This window comes from Olea europaea, unplaced genomic scaffold (genome assembly GCF_002742605.1).
Source record: "Olea europaea var. sylvestris unplaced genomic scaffold, O_europaea_v1 scaffold1433, whole genome shotgun sequence".
Lineage (NCBI taxonomy): Eukaryota > Viridiplantae > Streptophyta > Magnoliopsida > Lamiales > Oleaceae > Olea > Olea europaea.
Window position 1 is genome coordinate 137307 of NW_019231866.1, and position 7945 is coordinate 145251.

General features: G+C 34.0%; 1 pseudogene; it reads left to right on the forward strand.

Moving 5' to 3' along the window:
- Positions 1-7385, forward strand: part of LOC111375948 — a 13815-nt pseudogene extending 6430 nt beyond the window's left edge.
- The last annotated feature ends 560 nt before the right edge of the window (positions 7386-7945 follow it).

A 7945-nucleotide genomic window follows, 5' to 3' on the forward strand; every position in this document is an offset into this window, starting at 1 on the left:
CAATACCGAATTTGATCAATATTGCAGTAAACAAGGGATAATGAGATATAAAACTGTGAGCTATACCCCCACAACAAAATGGGGTTGCCGAGAGGTTAAATAGAACAATTCTTGAAAGGACCAAATGTATGTTAATTAGTTCTAGCCTTCCAAAAATTTTCTGGGGTGAGGCTGTAAAAATAGCCTGTTATTTTATCAATAGATGTCCTTCCAGCTTTCTAAATAATAGAATTCCCGAACAAATATGTATGTTTCAATGCCAGACTATTCTCACCTAAGAACCTTTGGATGTACAGCTTATGCACATCATACTGAGTCAAAACTGGACCCTAGATCATTGAAGGGTGTGTTCTTAGGATATGGAGAAGGTGTTAAAGGCTATAGACTGTGGTTAAGAGATGTGAGGGGTTATAAGGTGATAACAAGCATATCTGTTATCTTTAATGAAGATGATTTCCCTTGTCTTAGTGACAAATCTGATGAAAAATTGGGAAAGGATAGACTTTATTATCACAGAAATTAATTTTGATAGCCAAAATACTGATGACTAGGCTCAGTTTGAGGTGGAGCCACATCAGGTAGAACCACAGAATGTCTCTGATGTTGAAATATTGGAAGATGAACAGCATCTGGAGCCTGCACATGACCTGCAGGGCTACCAGCTTGCTAGAGACAGAGAAAGGAGGCAAATAAGACCTCCTTCCAGGTATCAGTATGCTGATTTTGCATCTGATCAAACTGAATCTGATTTGTTTGACATAGAACCTGCCTCTTATGAAGAGGCTATTTCTTCCAAAGAATCCTCTAAGTGGATTGTTGCGATGGAAGATGAAATGAACTCACTCTTTAAAAATGAAACTTGGACTTTAGTTGAAAAATCAAAAGATCGTAAATTGATTGACTGTAAATGAGTTTATAAAATTAAAGAGGGTGAGACTAAGGCTAGTGATAAAAGATATAAGGCAAGACTTCTAGCTAAAGGCTTTAATCAAAGGTAAGGGATAGATTACACTGAAATCTTTTCACCGGTTGTTAAATATACATCCATTAGAGTCCTACTTGCTATAGTGACACAATTTGACTTAGAGTTAGAACAACTTGATGTGAAAACTGCCTTCTTGTATGGTTCATTCTTGTATGGTTCTTTAGATGAACCATACATATGACTCAACTAAGAGGATTTGAAATGGAAGGAAAGGGAAACTTAGTGTGTCTCTTAAAGAAATCCTTGTATGGTCTAAAATAGACCCCTAGGCAGTGGTATAAAAGGTTTGATTCTTTTATACAAGGTTTGAACTTCAAGAAATCAGAATATGATCCTTGTTTCTATTATAAGAAAGAAGGTGAATCTGATTTTTTCTATCTGCTTTTGTATGTTGATGATATGCTCCTTGTTGGTCATAATTCTGATGCACTTAACTCAATTAAAGAAAATCTGAAATCTGAATTTGAAATGAAAGATTTAGGACCAGCTAGAAAGATTTTGGGCATGGAAATAAAAAGAGATAGAATAAATGGAAAGTTGTTTCTAACACAAAAATCTTATGTTGATAAAGTTGTAAAAAGGTTTTCCCTTCATAAATCTAAGCCTGTTAGTTTGCCTTTATCTGCTGGTATGAAATTATCTGTTGATCAATCGCCTAAAACTGAAGAAGAACATAAAAGAATGATGAATGTTCCGTATTCTAATGCTGTTGGATCTGTAATGTATGTTATGGTATGCTCTAGACCCGATATTACTTATGCGGTGAGTGTGTTAAGGTAGATTTATGAGTAACCAGGTGAAATACATTGGCAATGCATGAAAAATCTAATTAAATATTTGAAAGGAACCAGTGACTTAGGTTTAATGTTCAAAACTAATCAAAATGGACTTAGACTTAAGGGTTATGTAGGTTCAGATTTTGCTGGTAACCCAGACAATAGGAAGTCTACAACAACATATTTTTATGTTATAAATGATACATGCATTAGCTGGAAATTCCAGCTTTAAAAATTGGTTGCATTGTCTTCAACCGAAGCTTAATACATTGCTGCAACTGAAGCAGCTAAGGAGGGTTTATGGTTGAAGGGTTTACTTAGTGAATTAGGATTTATAGAAAATCAAGTGGAGCTGTGTTCAGATAACCAAAGTGCTATTTTTCTAAGTAAAAATCCTATTTTGCATGATAGATCCAAACATATAGATGTAAAGTTTCATTTTATTAGAGATATCATTGATAGGGGTGATATTAGATTGATCAAAATACCTACTAAGGTAAATTCAGTAGATGTCGGAACTAAGGTAATCCTTATTAATAAGTTTGTTGATTTTTCTAAGTAAAAATCCTATTTTGCATGATAGATCCAAACATATAGATGTAAAGTTTCATTTTATTAGAGATATCATTGATAGGGGTGATATTAGATTAATCAAAATACCTACTAAGGTAAATTCAGTAGATGTCGGAACTAAGGTAATCCTTATTAATAAGTTTGTTGATTCTTTAAGATTAATTAATCTTGAAGAAGACTCATTTTCAATATTTTGTTTTTACAGGTAATAAGAGCAAATGAAATAGAGATAAGTTTTGAATCCACAAAAGCAGGCACAAAAGACAGCAAAGGTGGAGAATGTAGAAATTGGGCTGCTGCCCTTGTGAAGCTCAAAGTTAATATGCCCAACCCATGACCCGGTTTAATGGCCCAAAAGAAAGAATAATCTAGAAGCTCAATTGGGTTAAAAGAAAAACACGTTTTTCAGTTGTGAAAAACGACTTTCAACGGATTTCGACATTTGGCAATTGCTGGACCATTGGATCAAATAATTTGTTTCTTCCATATAAAAGAAACTAAAAAGCCTAGGGTTTGCTCTCTCTCTCTCTCTCTCTCTCTCTCTCTCTCTCTCATTATTACGCAACTTCCTTTTAAGTTAAAAATTCTCTTTGTATTTTGGTTCTCTCATTTTTGGATCTTGTCGATCTTCTGTTGTTGGTTGAGAGAATGTGTGATGATATGAACTCTTGTGTGAGTTCTTCATGTTGTTAAGGGGATTTTGTTGTTGTCGTGGCTGGAACTGTATGCTCCGTTTGTAACTCAAAACTGCTGTAATTTTTGGGTCGGTGATTTAGTGGATTCGAGCATATTCCTTCATGGATGCTCAACGAGGACTAGGCGATCTGAGAAATCGCTGAACCTCGGGGTTTCGGCCAAAAATCGCTTGTGTTCTTTACTGTTTTGTTCAGATCTACAAATCTTGATTTTAGTCTTGCGATTTTTCGATGGTTTTAAAACGTTCCTAGATTCCTGCAATTTAGATAGGGACGGGTCAACGTTCGAGGTCTAGGATGCTTTTCCTGGTGTAGTATGGTGGTGGGCTAGTTTTTTGGTGCTGATGGTCTCTGATTGAAATGGTCATTGTCTTTTAACAGATTTTGGATGGAAGTTGGAAGCCTAATCGATGGGTCTATTTTTTTACATACATAAGGTGGCAAGTACAATTTTCCTATAGTTGGAGGAGGTTCAATGAAAATTACACAAAAGTTCGCTTATATTGATAGAGGAATGCTATTTATCTCCATTAGAGATGATCACCACATGATGTGACATTAAATGATAAGATCAGTAAAATGGATCTCATATCTATACATTTTATTAGCCTTATCATTTCATAGCACATCACCGGCTACATAATGGATGATCATTACTAATGGAGATAAATAGCATTATTCATATTGGTGTCTTTGTCCTTCGATAATGTGCGTCATACTGGCATCAGTATTTGAGCAATACATGGAAAATGGATTTTTTTATTTATTTATTTATTTTTTTTTTTTTTTTTTTTTTTAGTTAGCTTTTTGTTTTTTTAAAATAAGAACAGAATAAAGGCTTAAGTTGCTGTATTCATTTTAACATCATGAGATTTAGATCAGGTTACTTATTTTTCTTGTTTTCTTGTAGTACGCATTGGATTGCTTTATGTTATCTCCGGGCTTGGTGGGAGTTTGTTATCTGCTCTTTTTATTCAGTCTAATATTTCTGGTGCTTCTGGTGCACTTTTTGGATTACTTGGAGGAATGCTTTCAGAGCTGATAACCAATTGGACCATGTATGCGAACAAGGTATGCATCTAACTGCCATTAGGCTAGGCCTTAATGAAGTGGTGAAGCTCACTATTACCTACTTTTGAGGCTTTCACATCTTCCTCTTATTTTGTTCTTCAGGTGGCAGCTTTAGTAACCCTTGTGATTATTATTGTTATCAATCTAGCTGTTCGAATCATCCCGCATGTGGACTTGCTCACATTGGAGGATTTTTATCTGGTTTTCTTCTCGGTTTTGTGTTTTTAATCCGTCCCCAGTTTGGATGGGTTAACCACAGATATGCTCCTAGTGGATATTCTTCGGTATCAACTAAACCTAAATTTAAGGCGTATCAATGCATTCTTTGGGTCCTTTCTTTGATCCTTGTCGTTGTAGGGTAAGTTCAATGTTTTCTACCTCTTTTTCTAAATGATTTGGATCTGCTGTTCTTTCATTTTACACCTTTTATCTTTTATTTGAGTGGGGGAATGTCGGATTGTAAAGCATGCACAAATAAATTTGCACTCCAAGTTGATTTCCTTCATGGACGAGACAAGTACTATTTTTGGGAAATTCTGCTTATATAGCTTGTTACCCTGACTTTTAAAATTCCTACGTGAAGTTCTGTTTGAGACCATTATACAAGTAGCTGGTGAAGATTATAGACATAGAAGTATGTAGGATTGTGTGTGATAAAAAATTCAACGCTTATAATAAATCAATGAAATATAGTCCTAGAATGCTAAGATGAAATCACTTAACGGATGGGCCTCTTAACTATTTTTACCTTCTTCAATTGAGAATCCTTCTTTGCCCTTTTAAAGTAAAACTGCAAATGTTTTCTCAAGCAATATTCTTCTTAATTTACTTAATGGTTCTCAAAAAAATTGATTCAGAAAGAAAATTCAATATTACTACCATGATTTTGGAACTTTGTGCTGGTAAAATGGAGCTATCACTCATAAATGCAATGCGATCTTAGTATAACATGTTAGAAGACTGAGATGCATATGAAATTTAGCATGGCCTAACACATGCAATATATTTGATTTTGTCGCCTCTCTTGGTAGAAGTAGTAATAAATCGAATGGAGTGACAAAAAGGTCATTGAAGCCGACCTAGGGAATAAGACTTGGTGTTTGGCGGGGATTAAAATTAGACTTTTAGTAGATTTTAATAGAAGACTTTAAAATGTGTGGTTGAAAAGTTGTAGGACCCATAAAAAATGTGGTTAATATTGATTGTTTGATTTTGATTCATATTAAGATCTGAGCGAAACATGGGCTTAGCATTTTGTTCTTCAACTTGAGTTAAACAAGGACCTATGCTTTTGGGAAAAACGATTATTTCTTCAAGAATTAAGTTTTGTGTAACGAGACACGTGTTTATACTTTAAAAGTTTAGCAATCACTTGATGCGTGCATCCTACCGGCATCTAGATTAGTTTTTTTACTAGGTGATTGTTTGGGAGAGTTCTATATTAAAATTTAAACTGTGTTCTAAAAAATGTGTAGATAAAAAGTGGGTAATAAGTTGTGGGTCCATAGAACTTGGGGGATAAAAATTGTGTTTCACCAGCTTAAATTATGCCAAACATGCATTTATTGTATTGCAGCTTAAACCATACGTCATGGATTCAGCTGGCATCTTCAAACATTTTTGACTTTGTCTACTGAACTCATGTTAAAAAAGGGGGGGAATCCATTGTAAGCGACAAAGTTATGCCTAGTCAAATATAAGAATGAAATAGACTTAATCATGTTACAACTATGAGTTAATTGTTCCAATAGTCAATGAACTTATGTCCATGTTTTTTATTAATCACTGAAATTTAAAATCTCGAGTTTTGGTTACTGAACTTAAGTCCATATTTTCGATTGCTCATTGAAGTTTAAAATATCGAGTTTTAGCCACTGAACTTTAAAAATATTGTACATTACTTACTGAACTTTGAAAAATAATGTACATTACTCACTGTAAACTCGATATTTTTCAAAGTAAAACAATTATGCTAGTGAGTAACATATGGCATTTTCCAAAGTTCAATAGCCAAAACTCGACATTTTGAATTTCAGTGAGCAATCAAAGACATAGGCCTAAATTCAGTGATCAAAACTCGATAATGACCAATAAAAGACATAGACCTAAGTTCAGTGACCATTGGAACAATTAACTCCACAACCATTGAATAATTTATTAGAATTTCACGACTCCTTGGGTCTCAAAAGTTTGCTTATCAGAATTTCACATTTCAATTGTGTTATTAGACGCAGATTGTTTCTCTCCGACTGAAGATCTGTGTTGAGTTTGGTAGATTCACTGTTGGCCTGATATTGCTTCATCGAGGAGTAGCTTTGAATGATCACTGCTCATGGTGCCACTATCTGAGCTGTGTTCCAACTTCAAGGTGGAGCTGCAATACTCAGTCTGTTTCATGCATGGTGAGGAAATGTGAATTTACATTCTCTTTTTATGCATTCAATTGTATTTGTATCATCTCCCAAAAAATTCTTATGAGTGATCGGAATCAAGTGGACAATTACGGCTCGAAATTGATACACACGCTAGAAAGAAGGATATTCACGCCAGAAAGAGGGTATTGCTTTTAAGTTTTGTTACATTGAGTTGAATATGCACTAAAGTGGTCCAATTTCTGGCAATTTGACATAGTTACTCTGAATAAGTGGACCAGTGTACGCATGACATTCACAATAAAATCGGGTTTTTTTTTTTTTTTTTTTAATATAACTCTAGTTTGAAAAATGACTGTCCATGCTTTTCTTCATTTTTTGCCTCTAAAATCTGATGAAATGATTTTTCAAAATTTGTCAATTTTGCTGTCCGAGCAAGCGGGAGCAGGTCAATATACTTTAACGTGCTCAAATAATGGTAGAAGCAGGTCGTATTCTTTGCTGAATCCAACCACCCAGCAGATTCAGGGGCTATGCGCACAGCTTTGTCGATGATAAAAACACTAGTCTGGATTTGAAGGTGCTTTTCTCAATTGAGATATATACACATGCAAGTTAAAGATCTAAAAATGCTCTATAATTACTATCTTGTCACTATATTCTAATCATTTGAAAATTTGTCAACTGCTCTAATCATAGTCATCCATTGGTTTCATTTATGCTGTCCCATAAATTAGAAGATCTATTGTTCAATTTTCCTATGTCGACCGAGATTTCCCTTGTATGAAGTATAATTTTTCTTATTGCGTTGTAAAAATAGATGTAGTATAGAAATTTATGGCATAAGATCTTGCATTGTAAATTGGAAAATTGAGATTCTTGCATGAAATTTATCCTAATATTTGTGTATACATATACATGAAGATTACATTTGGAATGCAATATTAGAAAATATAGGACACTACAATACGTAAAAATTTTCTTGTTATTACTATCAATTGACACTAATTTATTAGTTCGAGCACACAAAGTCATGTGGTCACAGAGCCTCGTACACTCGTGTAGCATCTTCAATGTATTTCATTGATTACCATATAGATGGAATGTTTATGTAATTAGAAAGGCTTCTAATTTTTGTGGGGGTGTCAAATGAATGGACGGTTAAATTCAAATTTCATCTTTAGTGGGTTCAGTCTATAACTCGAGCCTTTGTTTGAGTCACATTATTTTCATAAGAATGTATTTTTTAATAGTGTATTAATGAAGAATGTGTGATTAAAAAATGATGAAAAGTTTTGGATTTGCGTGTGTTGTTATTTTATTTAAAATGTATAATTGAAATAATATCAAATCATTGTTTAAAAATATATATTTTTTTTAAATGTGGGTCAAACATGGCCTCAATTTTCATTTCTAATATATTTAATACAAGAGATGAAAAATACTAAACATGAGAGGGGGGGGGGGCGGGGA